This window comes from Betta splendens, chromosome 13, assembly GCF_900634795.4.
Source record: "Betta splendens chromosome 13, fBetSpl5.4, whole genome shotgun sequence".
In the NCBI taxonomy this organism is placed as follows: domain Eukaryota; kingdom Metazoa; phylum Chordata; class Actinopteri; order Anabantiformes; family Osphronemidae; genus Betta; species Betta splendens.
Genome location: NC_040893.2, coordinates 6,389,577 through 6,406,649, shown reverse-complemented (window position 1 = coordinate 6,406,649; position 17,073 = coordinate 6,389,577). Strand labels below are relative to the sequence as shown.

Below are 17,073 nucleotides of genomic sequence, written 5' to 3'. Positions count from 1 at the left end.
ATTTCCTAAATATCTATAATCATGCAACTACAGTAGTTTCTCAGACATTTATAAATTGTTTTTCAAAATGTTTGGTGCCGAAAGTGTTATGTTTGGACTTGTATTTATCTCGTCACTGCACATTTGCCAGTTACCAGACCAGCTCATGTCTGGCTTGCCTACTACAAAGGGGAAAAAAGAGAGGGAGGGAAAAAAAACAGACACACACAAGCTTAGACATCTTTTGGAGCTTCTGTGGTTGGACCATTTTATATTCCACCGGTTGGTAAAAAAATATTAAATTATTCATGATTTCTAAAGGTGATAGTGTTTTGTCTTCTCATCTCAGATCAGCCACTTTGCCACCTATGCTTGTCTCAGTGATAAATCCAAGTACCCATCCTCAGGGCAGTTACAGGCCCTATGAAAAAAGTTTGCAGTCGAGCCCTAAGGTTTATTAATAGTAGTGACCACTACCGCCTACATTGCCTGGTCGGTGGAGTTGGTTAAAGTTCAAAGCTGAATGAATTTACTACATATGGTAAATCAATACAATCAGAAAAGGTAGGCAGTGCCCGAATTCACCTGCTTGTTCCTCTGCAGAGAGAACTGAGAGGTCAGAAAAGGTCAGCTGTGTGTCTTCAGCAGAACCTCCACGAAATTCTTTGAAAACCCCAGCCTGAGAAGGCCTATTTTTAACCACTACCTAAGATCTCTCCTCATGTCCAAAAAAGGCGTGCATGATGTCTAGATGTTTAATCAGAGGGAGAAAGGGCCTATGAGGCTGCTCAAAAAAGACCTGGCAATTGGCTGTATTATCTATTCAGTTTCCGGATCCTTATGGACTGCCATCAACCTCCCAGCTCCTTCCTGAGGTCGCGTGACATTTTGAATGTTTCCTTAAGAACGGCCCAGATCAACATTATTAGTCTACACCAGACTCTGTACCCCAGTTGAAGCAAACTCTTTACCCCCAGTAACTGAGGACACACATGAACAAATGTACTTTCCATATTTATCTCATAAGCAATGACCAAAATGTACTACAAACTGCCCCTCAATGGACAAATAAACGTCCATTCAAGTTAAAGTCAATGAAACTGCTACTTTGAGTCAGCTGGCTGTCAAGAGAACACCAGCAAACAAATTCTGAAAACAACAGACAGACAGAATGGTAATGGCGAACCAACCAGACATTGTGGTGGTGGACAAAGAACAGAGGAAAGCCGTAGTGGTGGATGTGGCAATACCAAGCGATGGCAACATCAAGAAAAAGGAACATGAAAAACTAGAGAAATACCAAGGGCTCCGAGAAGAACTGGAGAAGTGGAGTGGTTTTTGACTGAGTTGTTACATTTTGACTCCTTAGCAACAATGGAGATATTAAGGGAGGCACAGAGAGATTTCAGAACTACACTCTCACATCTCAACACCTTTTCCTGTTCCTTCCTCTTCTTGCAAGAATAAACCAATAGAAAAACAACTTTGATTGACTCTTAATTCATCATTTCCCAACATTTTTTGTCTCTACAATCTGGTGTTAGAAGTGGGATCTGTTGAAATACTGTAATTTCATCAATAGGGGCGGTGTGTGTTGTAACGTTGTTGTTCTGTTTTAACTAAAAAGTAATAAAGTGAATAATGACTTTAACCTGTGTTAAAATTCATCAAGTTATGGGCCCAGAGGACGCTAAAAGGCTGTTTTCACTGTATTTTGTGGATTAAACAGCGCTGTGGGTTTTCACAATGGAAGATAAGCTGTTTATAGACAAGCTGAGGGGACCGGAAAATTGGGCGACATGGAAGTTTCAGATGGAGCACTTGTTGAAGGCTAAAGGTCTGTGGGGCATGTTAACGGAAACTGAGACGCTAGCCGCAGATGCTAACGCACAAGCACAAGCGCAGTTTAGTAAACGGAGAGACAAAGCATTCTCTATGTTAGTGCTGAACACCCCAGCTGTACCCGGTAACAAGCTGCCAGACTCCCAAAGAAGTGTGGACTATGCTTAAAAGCCATTTTGAGAGAGATACATTGGCGAATAAACTGTTCCTTAAGAAAAAATATTTTCGATGTGAAATGAATGTTAATTCAGGATGTTAATTAACTGAGCATCTGAAGCAAATGAAGGAATTGACTGATCAGCTATCGGCTATAGGAGCTGATATTAAAGAAGAAGATCAGATCGTAACACTGTTGGGTAGTTTGCCACCTAGTTATGCTACCATTGTCACTGCCTTAAAAACCCAAGATGGACAATTTGACGCTGCAGTTTGTTCAACAAGCTTTAATAAATGAAGAGCAAAAGTGGGTTAATGCCCATGAAAGTTACAGTGGAGCTACTTCAGGTGGTTCATCAGCGATGTCATCAAAGTGTTGGGGAACTGTCCCGGACAACTCCAGGACAGTAGGAGCAGAAAGACCAACCACGTGGCAGTGTTACAAATGTGGAAAAGAAGGTCACATTAAACATGACTGTCCAAGTTTGAAATATAAAGCAAAAAATAAATCTCATAAGACTAAAAGCATGATGTGTGAAGATGCAGAAGGTAGAAGTGCCTTTGTCAGCAAAGAGGCAAATCCAACTGACTCCCCACAACAGGTTGAATGGTTGATAGATTCAGGAGCATCAAAGCAAACAACATTTGATAACAACATTCTTCAAAATTAGCAAGAGTTCACGGAAGCACAGTCTGTGAAGCTCGGTGATGGCAGGGTGGTTGATGCCCTAGGAATGGGAAACGTAGAGTTAAACATGACTTTCAAAACAAGTGATGTAAAAAATGCCACAATGTATGATGTGTTGTATGTTCCAAAGCTGTCAGGGAATTTATTTTCAGTGGGAGCAGCTATCAAGAAAGGCAACACAGTGCAGTTCAGAAAGTCTCACTGTTACATACGTGGAAGAAATGGAACCCTCCAAGGAATGGGAACACAAAGAGCTGATGGACTTTATCAGCTGGATGTAAAGTAGGACTTACCTGTTTGTCATAGTGCATCCACTAGCAACCAGCTTAAAGCACTAGCGGTTGGGTCACACTACCAAGCTTAAAGAACTGAAAGATCTGGTGAACGGAGTGGACTTCTCCACAGAAACAGATGTTTCTTTCTGTGAGGCATGTGTGGAAGGTAAACTGTCTAAACAGCCTTCAAGTCGATTGGAGGAATTCGTTCCAAACACAATGCAGCCAACCAGACCATTTGAATACTTAATGATGGATTTCATTGAGCAAACTCCACGTGAAGGGAAGAAGTACTGTCCCACCATTGTGGACATGTGGTCCAAGGGGATTGAAGTGTTTCCAACAGAACATGCCACTAGTGGTTGTCACAAACCACGATAGATGAAGGACCCAAATGCACAGCATCAGCTTGATTAAGATCAAAGGTTTTATAATCAAGGTCAGGCAGGCAGAGGTTGTACACGTAGCACGTAGCGTCGTCAGGAGCATGAGCGACCTTTTCGTGGTCGACAAGGGCAGGAGCAGGCGCGACCTCTTCAGGGAGGCCGACGGGGACTGGGGTCTGGCTTGGCTGGCGTGAGGTGCACACTGGCTGGCATAAAGCTGTAGCTTGAGCGTAACGTGTCTTTGATATCTGGGTTGGACGGAGCCTCGGCAGAGTTTAAGTAGTAGGCAAACAGGAACAGGACCGGAGGTGCACATAGGGAACGGATCCTCTGGAAGATGCTGTCCGGGATTCCTGCGATGGAGTTGGGGATGTCGTCTGGTGGACCGAGGAGGCCCTCTGCTGGAGGAGAGGGTTGCTTGGTTACCGAGGCCGGGCCCTCTGGGGCCTGGATAGAATAAACCAACAGAAATACAACTTTGATTGACTCTTAATTAGTAATCTTAGTTATTAATTCAACAGTTCCAAACATTTTTTGCTTCTACATGTCAGGGAACACACGGTGGAGGACCCAAAGGCACAGCGCAGAAACGACGTGAGGTTTCAGAGGGTTTATTCAGAGGGCTCTTGGTCGGACAGACAGAGGTCGGTACACGAGTAGGCAAAAACACTCCAGCGAAGGTACAGGAGAGGACTAGACGGAGACATGGTGAAAACAACAATGACAGGCAAAGGACTGGTACACGGCAGGACTTACAAAATGCTGGAAGCCTGAACGGGTGAACCAAACAATCCGGCAAAGCAAAGGCGTAAGTGCAGGGGTACAAATAACCAACTAATGATTAATGGAATGCAGGTGGTGAAATCACATGACTGGTTGAGGACAACAGAACTAAACCGGAAGTGATACCAAAATAAAACAGGAAGTGGTGACTAGGTAAGTTAACAAAAACCAAGGCAGACAGGAAACAAGACAGGAAATACCAAAATAAGACTGGAAACTAAGCACACAAATGACCAAAATGCTGAATCTATGACACTACAGCTGCAGATGTTAAAGGACCTGAGCCTCCTCAGGAAGTACATTTTGCTCTGAGCCTTCTTGTACACAGCCGAGGAGTTGTTTTTCCAGTCCAGTTTATTGTCCAAGTACACTCCCAGGTATTTGTACTCGGTCACCACCTCCACCTCTTCATTTTTAATAGTGAGAGGGGTGACAGCACTCACAGATTTCCTAAAGTCTATCACCAGCTCCTTGGTTTTACTGATGTTCAGTTGGAGGTGGTTCTGTCCACACTAGTCCACAAAGCTGTCCACCACTCCCTGATACTCTGTGACATCCCCTCCCTGGATACTGTACATCCTACAATAGCAGAGTCATTAGAGAGCTTCTGGAGATGACAGGACAGGAGTCCTACAGTAACACTGCACATTTAATTCATACAAAAATTGGTATTTTAGGCAATAACTGAAGTAACTCCTTAGATGAGTGAAAAATTACTTTACAAGTGAAATATAACAAAAATACGAACATTATTTAGTAATTAGTTACACAGAACACTGTATGATTAAAATGTTAACTTACGCATTGTCTTGTGACTTTTCTCCCAAGCTAATTCTTTCTCTTTCGCCGCTACAACTGTGTTGCTTTTTCTACGGAATATAGACTCGTAGTCGCTATATGCTTATAGTATCATATCCATTTTTGGACCTATTTGGTTGTCCTGTTGCCATGGTGACTCGTAATGTCTTCACGCCATTGATCAGGGCATTTTATAGTTGCGGTGCATGTGCTTAACTCTGAGTCAGTCTACTCTGAGTTGATTAAAGTAACTCTTCTCAGCTGTTCTGAAACCGAAAACTCCAGGTTTTCAAACTCAGTGGAAGTCGACTCAGTTCAGGTTTGAACTCAGAGTTTGTTAAACCTCCTTCTTGAAACAAGCCCTTGGTCTCTTGTTCCTGCCCTTTGAATTTGAACAATTCTTATGTTAAATTTAGTTTAAGTGTATTTTGTATTTTTTAATTTAAGTTATCCGTTTGTCCCCCTCATCTACCCTGTGCTACAGTACAAAGGACAAAAAAAAACATTCATTAACTTGATCGACCATGTGGGAGACCACGAAGACCACAACAGAGTTAAGAAAAAGAATACTAGACTGATTCACTGTTTAATGACATGGTAGTACTTACTTAATACTTCATACAATCACAATAAAGAATCCTGAATAGGCACAATTATTGCTGTCTCTGTGCCCCACCCTCAAGAATCTCTGTCATTATCTGTGTCATTGTATAAATACCAGCACAAGCCCTTGATATGCAGTGTGGTGCATCCTATACTAATAAGCAGTTGATATCAATATGATGTCTGCACAGAAATGGCCAGAGCAGGGTTGGGTAATTTTACAGCTGTGGTTGGTGACGTCATTCTCTCAAGCTAAAGAGCCTGCATGTTGGAGGATAGGGGACCCAGAAACCCCACAGCTATATAAGAATGGAGACATTATATTAGGAGGAATCTTCTCTTTCCACAGCAGCTGGGAAGACAGGCAGGAAACCTACACAGACAAACCTCTGCCTCTGAAATGTATTGGGTAAATTACATGCGTTGCAACTTAGTACAGAATTATATCAAGCAAAACTATTATATAAGCTCTGTTGTTAATTGTATTTTTAAACTGTCAAAGTTCACTATATTGTACTATAGTATTGTTTGTATTTTAACTATTTGAAATTGTCTATTTAAGTTTTAATTTCAGAGAATTCCAGATTGCTCAGGCCATGTGTTTTGCCATTGAGGAGATCAATAACAGCACAGAGCTACTACCTGGAATCTCTCTGGGTTATAAAATGTATGATACTTGTGGCTCTGTTGCCAGAAGTGTAAGGGCTGCACTGGCCTTGACTAATGGTAATGAAGCTGTGTCTGCATCCTCAGAGGCTCCATGTACTAAACCTGCACAAGTGCAAGCAATAATAGGAGAGACATCCTCTTCTCCTAGCATGGCTATATCTACTGTATTAGGACCATTTGATATTCCATCCATCCATCCATCCATTTTCTGAACCGCTTACTCCCTAGTGCGGGGTCACGGGGGTGCTGGAGCCTATCCCAGCTGGCTACGGGCGAGAGGCAGGGTACACCCTGGACAGGTCGCCAGTCCATCGCAGGGCAACACATAGACAGACAACCATTCACTCACACACTCACACCTACGGGCAATGGAGAGAAGCCAATCAACCTAATGCACGTCTTTGGACTGTGGGAGGAAGCCGGAGAACCCGGAGAGAACCCACGCAAACACGGGGAGAACGTGCAAACTCCACACAGAAAGGCTCCAAGGCCGCCTCCGGGAATCGAACCCAGAACCTTCTTGCTGTGAGGCGACAGTGCTACCCACCGCACCACCGTGCCGCCCCATTTGATATTCCAGTGGTGGGTGAAATTAGTAAATTGTAAATTGATATTTATGTCCTCCAAGTGTGTTACTGTTTTGCCTTTTCATCACAGAGGTGTCTTGTTCTTTTAGATCAGCCACTTTGCGACCTGTGCTTGTCTCAGTGATAAATCCAAGTACCCATCCTTCCTCAGAACAATACCCAGTGACTACTATCAGAGCAGAGCTCTGACCCAGCTGGTCAAACACTTTGGTTGGACTTGGGTAGGAGCTTTTAGAACAAATGATGATTATGGGAATAAGGGAATGGCTACGTTCACAGAAACAGCTCAGCGTCTGGGCATCTGTATAGAGTACTCTCTAGCTTTCTTCAGGACAGATCCACCGAATAAAATACGAAACATGATTGAAATTATCAAGCAGTCAACCTCCAAAGTAATTGTTGCTTTTCTCTCCTATTTGGACATGGATGTGTTAATGAAAATGGTGTCCTATCACAACATGACTGGTTATCAGTGGGTTGGCAGTGAGAGCTGGATCTTTGATTCTCAAACTGCACAAATGGATAAACATCATATTCTGGATGGTGCCATAGGTCTGTCCATTCCCAAAGTACATGTTAGCGGAATGAGAGACTTTATATTAAATGTGAAACCACTCTATTTGTCAGATAATGAAATGTTAGCACAATTCTGGGAAACACTATTTAGCTGCAAATTCCCTCAATCAAACACCTCACCAACAAAAAATCAAAGAGAATGTACTGGACATGAAAATCTGAATGGTTTACAACATAGTTACACTGATATGTCACTTATGCCCATATTCAACAATGTCTATAAAGGCATGTATGCTGTGGCCCATGCACTTCATAAGATACTTAATAGTAATAAAACATGTAACTACAATGTAGCACTGGATCCATTAACGGTGAGTAAGTGGCCAAATTGCACTTTTAATTTGTATAGCAATGGTAAAATGTATATTATTTTTTGTTGAAATTATCTCCAATTTGTTTTAGATTTTACAGCACATAAGAAAGATTAATTTCATAACAAAGGAAGGAAATGAAGTTTCCTTCAATGAGGATGGAGACCCACCAGCAAAGTATGAAATTATAAACTGGCAGCCAGCAGAAAATGGTGCTGTGGACTTTGTTACAGTTGGTCTCTATGATACATCTTTACCTGCAGACAAACAGCTGAGTCTGCAAAATACGACTTTAATTTGGACACAGCGCTCAAAACAGGTAAACAAAATCACTCAAATTAATACAGATTAATACTGACTATATAATCATTAGAAAACAGATCTTGGAAAAAATAATATTGTTACATGCTTTGTGTTCCTGCAGGTTCCTTCGTCAGTTTGCAGTGAGAAATGTTCCCCGGGAACTCGTAAGGTTCTCCAGAAAGGAAAGCCTGTCTGCTGCTATGACTGTATAAGATGTGCAGAGGGAGAAATAAGCAACATCTCAGGTGTAATCCTTCAAAAAAATGTTAAAGAAATATATTAAAGACATTTTTTTACAACTTTTAAGCAATTTATGAACCTTGTCAATCTCAATCTCTTATAAAATATATAATAAATAAAAAAGACAAGGTTCATTCAGAGTTGAACAGCAACGAGAACTAGAAACAAAATACACCATGTCTAACACTTGCTTTATTATTGTCAGATTCCATCACCTGTGTTCAATGTCCACCTGAATTCTGGTCAAATGACAGAAGAGATATGTGTGTAAAGAAGAATGCAGAGTTTCTATCCTATGAAGAAATGATGGGAGCGCTGATCACTGCAGCATCTTTATGTGGAACATGCATGACTGCTGTTGTAGCCTTAATTTTCTTCAAACTCAGGAAAACCCCTATTGTCAGGGCCAACAACTCTGAGCTGAGCTTCCTGTTGCTCTTCTCCTTGACTCTGTGCTTCCTGTGTTCTCTGACCTTCATGGGTCGACCCTCTGAGTGGTCCTGCATGCTGAGACACACAGCATTCGGCATCACCTTTGTCCTCTGTATGTCTTGTGTTCTGGGGAAAACTGTGGTGGTGCTAATGGCCTTCAGAGCTTCACTTCCAGGCAGTAATGTGATGAAATGGTTTGAACCAACACAGCAGAGACTCAGTGTTCTGGCCTTCACTCTCATACAGGTTGTAATATGTGTCCTTTGGTTAACGATTTCTCCTCCTTTTCCATTTAAGAACTTGAAGGTAGTCAAAGACAGAATCATCTTAGAATGTGCTCTGGGCTCAGCTGTAGGATTCTGGTTTGTACTTGGCTACATAGGTTTTCTAGCTCTGCTTTGTTTTGTTCTTGCTTTTCTTGCTCGGAAGCTCCCTGATAACTTTAATGAGGCCAAGTTCATCACCTTCAGCATGCTGATATTCTGTGCAGTCTGGATCACCTTTATTCCAGCTTATGTCAGCTCCCCTGGAAAGCTCAGTGTTGCTGTGGAAATATTTGCTATTATGGCCTCTAGTTTTGGACTGCTGACATGTATCTTTATTCCAAAATGTTACATAATGTTACTGAAACCTGAGAAGAACACAAAGAAGAATATGATGGAGAGAGAGACATCACATATATTTTGACATCAAAACAGCATGACAGCAGTAACATTTAATTACATTTTTTTTCTGTCCAGCAGTTCAACAAGCAGCACGTATTAGGTTGAATGCTCTATTGTGATGGACAGCTTTGGTTGTAGAGGTTGTAGAAGAGGGTAATATACTCCTCTTGATTAATAGTTTATTTAATGTTTTATTTATTCAATCCAAAATATGTGTGTTGTTGCTGTATTGGTGGACAGGTTGAGTTTTTGCTTTGGGGTGTGTGTATGCGGGAGGGGGGGTGCAACCTGTAAGGTAGGCAGTTCATTTAAGGAGGTGCTACTTAATGCACCGAATTAATTAAGTGTCATTGGTTTGTGTATATCGGCAATGCACGGAGGCACGCGGATCTGTGCGAATCAGAAGCAACAGTACCTGTGTTAGAGCATCAACAGTAAAGCTCAGCATTGTGATAAGCCAGGCGTGATTATTACGACATTACACAACCAGCTGCTGAACCCAGTCCAATCAATTAAGCAAACAATCAGTGCAAAATAAATAGGTAGGGAAGCACCTTAGGCTGACACATTCATAACTAAACAACTGCTGTACTGTGGTTTACCTTGAAAATTAATATTAATACCAATATTGGTGTTAAGGTATGGCCACACACTCATACAAACATATACATATATCATATACATGCACATATGCATTGTTATACATAATCGCATATTACTTAATAATAGCCATGACATACAACCTCACAATTTCCATATTTACACATTACTGATATTGGTAGTGATAAGTATCAGTAGTACTTAGTAAGGTCTTAGAAAGCCTGTTTATTAGCTCAGGTGTTGAGTGTCCCCACTACAAGGTTAGTAAAGCTGTAGCTTAACATTGTTCACCCAAAGGGTGAGGCAGACAATGGTGCATGAACAATGCCACTTGTGAAAGCCAGGGTGGTGGGAGGAGCTTGGCCGCTACACCCAGCCAATGAGCAGAGAAAAGAATCCTAGCAGGCAGGGGGCCCACACACCTTCAGTTCCAGGAGGGCAGGTGTTGTGACCCAAGCTGCACACACAGAACCCCCCGGGCAGAGCTGCAGCAGCAACACAGACAGCACCCAAGGTCAGAGCAGACTAGAGATGGCAAAATCGAAGCCTCATGAATCACTGAGCAACTATGACGCAGTTGGGCTGAAATCAACACATTGCTCTACACCATTTGCCACAGTCAGAACAACGACATCTGCTGGTTGTACCTGAGAACTGCATCAGAGCAAACCCTCGCTTATACGTGGTTGTTCAGGATCACAGTCCATGTTTTATTGTCAAATAAAAGTTTTTTAATCAAAGGTGTGTAATTGTGATTCTCTGTGGATAATAATTTATAAGTAGCCTTGATGTGGCAAATATGTTTGATAGTCCCATGTTATTAGAGCTGTATTTACATACATTACAGTCATCCGTAATGTGAAACTTGTCTATTTTATAGATCATCGATCATCTTATAGATCATTCGCTTGCCACGTTTATAAAGCTCTGACATAATGAAACAGCCAGTCCATTCAAACTGCAGATAAGTTGCTCTGCAGTCACGTGATGTATCGACACCTGTCGCTCTTGTTGGTCACGTGATTTCGAACGCACTTGAGATTCCGCTTGACGGCAATTCCGCTTCAAAAGATCGATGCTGAATCGGGTGGGAGGTCTTGAGTTGGACATCTCTAGAGCAGGCCACTGTGGGTCAACGCTGTCTGCCCTATGAGAACCAGAGGGAAAAACTCCCCCCAGTGGGAGGGTCGGAGAGGACAGAGCCATCAAAGTGAAGGCTCTGTCCAGTTACCCCCTGGAAGCAGCTCCCAATTTCCTGGATGAGTGTGTATGACTAATGCTATTAAAACGTCAGGGCATCCCACTTTCCGGTAGCCCCGGTTCCTCTATCAGTAGGACACCCCTCGCATCCCTGAGTGAATGACTGTGGAGAGATGTAGTTGGGAAGCAAGGCACGGGGTCCACAAAGCCAGGTTTCAGACTAGCTCTGCTACCCATCCCACTGCCCCCCACAACCCCCAGCTAGGAAAAGATAGACGAGACCCAGGGACTGTAGTACTACTGCCTAGGCACCACACGCAGCGCAGCCAGAACCATCCTCACCCTTCTGACATATAATGTGTCTAAGGTGGTGTAATCTAAGAAGATGTTCAAGTACTGAGTAATTTTTTATTTCTTTTTAGTTTTCCAGTTCATGAGGAGAATTTTCTTTGTGACACAGAGGGCACAAAGGAGTATGTGTGATGAGTTTGTCTCTAGGTCAAGCCCAGTTAGATCTCCTAAAAGACAAAGTGCAGGGGCTGCTGGGATTGGACAGCTTAACCAGGTTGACAGGTGTTCACATACTCTTTGCCAAAATTGCTGCACAGGAGAACATGACCAGAATGCATGTAGGAATCTATCTGCTGTGTTATCTGTACAATGAGGGCAAATATTTGAGTTTGTGAGACCCATTTGGAACATCTTGTGTCCTGTATATGTTGTATGTGTTCTATGAAGAATTTTATATTGTATCAGTTGTAAATTTGTATTTTTTGTCATTCTGAATAAATTAGAACATATATTATTCCAGAACGTGTGATTAGTGGTGATGTCCAGATCAGCTTCCCATTTAAAGATCGGACGGCTCACTGTGTGATTGACATTGTAAATTCAAATATAGATTTTTTTAACTGTCCTTTTCCCTGAAATAGCAATAAATCGTTCTATTGCTGGCAATGGTTGCATCTGGATAGGAGTATTTTTAGTTTTTGCATTAAGTATTGACTTTAGTTATTGGTATTCTAAAAATTTGGCACTAGTGATTTCATAGTGGGACACTAATTCTTCAAAAGAGGTAAACTTCTCTCTTGTGAAAACATCATTTCAGATGTGTTATCCCCTTTGATATGCTAAGTTGGACAGTGTATTGCCTTTTTGTTTTGTATGATGTCTGGATTGTTCCAGAGAGGTGTGTTTTGGCAAAGAGTAAGTGAAGATCCATTAATTTTAAGAAAATTCCACCAGGCTGTCAGAGATGCTCTTATGCTAATGCTATGAGGCTGATAGTTGTAGGAAGAGACGTCTGTGGCTCCAGGAGAAACAGTAACATATCGTCAGCATATAAACTTATTTTATAATTTACTGATTTGGTCGATATTCCAGTAATTCCTTCATGTTGTCTTATTGCTGGGGCTAGAGGTTCAATAAATATTGCAAAAAGTGATGGAGAAAGTGGGCAGCCCTGTCTGGTCCCTCTATGCAGATTAAACCTTGGTGAGGTCTGGTTATTTGTTCTGAGTGCGGCGTTTCCTGAGATGTATAATATTTGGATCCAGTTTATGAATGATTTCCTGATGCTGAATTCATGCAGAGTAGTTAAAAGAAACTTCCAGTTTACTCTATCGTAAGTTTTTTCTGCATCTAAAGAGACGGTGGCTGACTCTAATTTATGGGTGATGACATAATCAATTAAGTTGATTAATCTGTTCATGTTTGTTGACTGTCTACCTTTAGTGAAGCCTGTTTGATCAGAGTGAATTATATATGGAGCATTTTTTTCTAATCTTCTAGCAAGTGCTTTACACACTATTTTTAGATTCCCATTTATTAGTGATAGTGATTAAAAGTTGGAGCTTTAATAGAAGCATCTGCAGATAATTGCTAAAGAGTAAAATAGTCTTATTTCTTCATTCATAATTACCCAGTCAGAAGCGAAAATAGTGCAATTGAAGCTAAAGATTTTGATAAGAGCCTTTTTACTGCATTCCGTTGCATTGTATTCGTATACAGGTATTGACAATAATGTTGAATCTTAATTTTAAAGAAGCTCATTTCGACGACTTGTATCCGTGATCTTGCCCTTTCGGTCATGACCCAAAGCTCATGACCATAGGTGAGATTGACCAGTAAATTGAGAGCTTTGCCTTTAAGCTCAGCTCCCTCTTCACAATGATGGACCGGTACACCGACCGCATTGCTGCAGCCGCCGCACCGATCCGTCTGTTAATCTCACGCTCTTTCCTTTACTTACTCATGAACAAGACCCCAAGATACTTGAACTCCCCCACTTGAGGCAGGAACTCTCCACCAACCTGGAGAGAGCACAAAGGGTCATTTGCACTCACAACCTGCTTTGTCACAATGAGGTGGTGGTTTAAGGAGGAGCATAGCATTTGGTTTGTTTATGTATAAATATCAATACAAGTTTCTGTTTGGCATATGGTAAATTTAAGTTGTAGTTTATTGCTCTCAGACAGTATGACATCAACACACAGATGGCCAGAAAGGGGCTTGGCAGTTTTGCAGCTGTTGTTAGTGATATTTTTCTCTCAGGAAAAGGAGCTGGCATGCAGGCTGAGAGGTGATCATGAAAACCCCCAGCTTTCTAAAAATGGTGATATTATATTGGGAGGAATCTTCTCTTTCCACAGCAGCTGGAAACAAAGACAGGAAACCTACACACACAAACCACTGCCACTGGAATGTACCAGGTACAAATACAAGTATTGACAGAACAAAACTGTATTAAAATGATGTTGTGTTATTTGGTTTTGGCAAATAATGTTTTGCAAACTGTATAAAAACACATTCAACATATTATATTGCATTATGTCAATGAATACTGGCAATGAAAATATTTAAAATTGTCTTTACAAAGTTTGAATTTCAGAGATTTGCAGATTGCCTATGCTATGATTTTTACCATTGAGGAGATCAATAACAGCACAGACCTACTACCTGGAATCTCTCTGGGATATAAAATGTATGATACTTGTCGCTCTATTGCCAGAAGTGTGAAAGTTTCGCTGGCTTTGACTAATGGAATTGAAGTTGTTTTTGCATCATCTAAAACACCTTGTACAAGACCTGCACAAGTGCAGGCGATTATGGGAGAAACTTCCTCCTCTACTTGTTTGGCTATAGCTACTGCCCTTGGACCTATTAATATTCCACTTGTGGGTAGTATTCATGTTCATTGTAGTTTTTACTATAGTTGGTGCATTTGTTTTTCCAGAGATGTACTGAGCTGTTAAAAGGAAATGTTTTTACACTTTAGATCAGCCACTTTGCCACCTGTGCTTGTCTCAGCGATAAATCCAAGTACCCATCCTTCCTCAGAACAATACCAAGTGACTACTATCAGAGCAGAGCTCTGGCCCAGCTGGTCAAACACTTTGGTTGGACTTGGGTTGGAGCAATTAGAAGCCATAATGATTATGGCAATAATGGCATGGCTACATTCACAGAAACAGCTCAGCAGCTGGGCATCTGTCTGGAGTATTCTGTAGCCTTTATTAAAACAGATCCACCAAACAAAATAAGAAGAATTGTTGATATTATCAAGTCTTCTACTTCTAAAGTGATTGTTGCTTTCCTCTCCTTCCTGGATTTGGATGTGCTCATGTATGAACTGTCTCTCTACAACATGACTGGTTACCAGTGGGTTGGTACTGAAGGTTGGATATTTGATTCTCAAACTGCAGAAATGGATAAATGTCATATTCTGGATGGTGCAATAGGTCTGTCCATTCCCAAAGCACACGTTAGAGGAATGAGAGATTTTATGTTAAATGTAAAACCATTGAATTCCCCTGGCAATTACATGTTAGCAGAATTTTAGGAAGCATTATTTAGCTGTAAGTTCAAACTCTCTAAAACATTAGCACAGAATCCGAGAGAATGTACTGGATATGAGGATCTGAGTGGTTTACCACACAGCTTCATTGATATGTCACTCATGCCCATATTCAACAATGTCTATAAAGGAGTGTATGCTGTGGCCCATGCACTTCATAAGATACTTGACTGTGATGAAACATGTAACATTAACCTGAAACTGGATCCTCTCATGGTGAGGAGATTACAATACATCAGAAATACTATGAACGTTTTGAGATCTACAGTAATTGAATGGATGCAAACTGTGTTAGATTTTACAGCATATAAGAAAAATTTACTTCAAAACAAAGGAAGGAGATGAAGTTTACTTCAATAAGGATGGAGACCCACCAGCAAAGTATGAAATTATAAACTGGCAGCCAACAGAAAATGGTGTTGTGGACTTCATCACAGTTGGTCTCTATGATGCATCTTTATCTGCAGACAAACAGCTGAGTCTGCAAAACAGGTCTTTAATTTGGACACAGAACTCAACACAGGTAAACTGTCACTGTTTGCCTTCTTATAAAATAATCATCAAAATTCCCCTTTTAAATATAATTTTTTCAACCAAAATAGCAATTTAAGTGGTTGTAGTTAATATACCGTTTTTCTCAGTGAAATGTTGTTTCTGCAGGTTCCTGTGTCAGTTTGCAGTGAGAAATGTTCCCCAGGAACTCGTAAGGTTCCCCAGAAAGGAATGCCTGTCTGCTGCTATGACTGTATAAGATGTGCAGAGGGAGAAATAAGCAACGTCTCAGGTCAAACCATGATTTAATTAAAGATTTTTTTTTCTGACAAGACTGATTTTATCAGAACACAAAAAACAGTATTGACTTAGAATGTAGAATAATGACAAGAAACATTGTTGTGATATTATATTATTGATTATATACTCTAAGGAAAACTCTCACATGACCAAAAATTATTTTTTTTTATAATAGCTTTGTGTTATCTTGTCAGATTCCATCAGCTGTGTGCGATGTCCACCTGATTTCTGGTCAAATGACAGAAGAGATGTGTGTGTAAAGAAGGAGGCAGAGTTTCTATCCTATGAAGAAATGATGGGAGCGCTGCTCACTGCAGCATCTTTATGTGGAACATGCATGACTGCATTTGTAGCCTTCATTTTCTTCACATACAGGAAAACTCCTATTGTCAGGGCCAACAACTCTGAGCTGAGCTTCCTGCTGCTCTTCTCCTTGACTCTATGCTTCCTGTGTTCTCTGACCTTCATGGGTCGACCCTCTGAGTGGTCCTGCATGCTGAGACACACAGCATTCGGCATCACCTTTGTCCTCTGTCTGTCTTGTGTTCTGGGGAAAACTGTGGTGGTGTTAATGGCCTTCAGAGCTTCACTTCCAGGCAGTAATGTGATGAAATGGTTTGGGCCAACACAGCAGAGACTCAGTGTTCTGGTCTTCACTCTTATACAGGTTGTAATATGTGTATTGTGGTTAGCGATTTCTCCTCCTTTTCCATATAAAAACTTGAAGGTAGTCAAAGACAGAATCATCTTAGAATGTGCTCTGGGCTTAGCTGTAGGATTCTGGGCTGTACTTGGCTACATAGGTTTTCTGGCTCTGTTCTGTTTCGTTCTTGCTTTTCTGGCTCGGAAACTGCCTGATAACTTTAATGAGGCCAAGTTCATCACCTTTAGTATGTTGATATTCTGTGCAGTGTGGCTCACTTTTATTCCAGCTTATGTCAGCTCTCCTGGAAAGTTCAGTGTTGCTGTGGAGATATTTGCTATTCTGGCCTCTAGTTTTGGACTGTTGATATGCATCTTTATTCCCAAATGTTACATTATTTTATTAAGACCTGAAACGAACACAAAAAAAAATATGATGCAGAATAAGGTGGGGAAAATATGAAGGGGGGAGAGGCACCAAAGGCGTAATGACGTAATATTGATGTATTACAATATTTAGTCAAGGCTATTTTGTTCCACTTGTGTTAAAATGAATAAACACCTATATTAATTTAAGTAAATTAATTAAATAATCATTAAAACACAAATGCATTTTTTATATTGACAGCTTTATGAACATTTCAAAATTAAACAATCATATGTTACCTAAAGAACCATACAACACACAAC

The 17,073-nt window shown here is 41.0% G+C and overlaps 1 protein-coding gene and 2 pseudogenes across 1 annotated transcript in view; all 3 read left to right on the top strand.

The window, feature by feature from the left end:
- The window catches only part of LOC129604991 (uncharacterized), a 33,829-nt gene extending 27,091 nt beyond the window's left edge, over positions 1-6,738 (top strand). The window contains exon 2 of the mRNA XM_055513868.1: positions 6,368-6,738. The gene's annotated coding sequence lies outside the window, so the exon portion shown is untranslated. The remainder of the gene's footprint in view (positions 1-6,367) is intronic.
- On the top strand, positions 5,545-9,315 carry LOC114868203 (extracellular calcium-sensing receptor-like; annotated as a pseudogene).
- Positions 9,316-13,990: 4,675 nt separating this feature from the next.
- Positions 13,991-16,846, top strand: LOC114868202 (extracellular calcium-sensing receptor-like; annotated as a pseudogene).
- Positions 16,847-17,073: the final 227 nt, after the last annotated feature.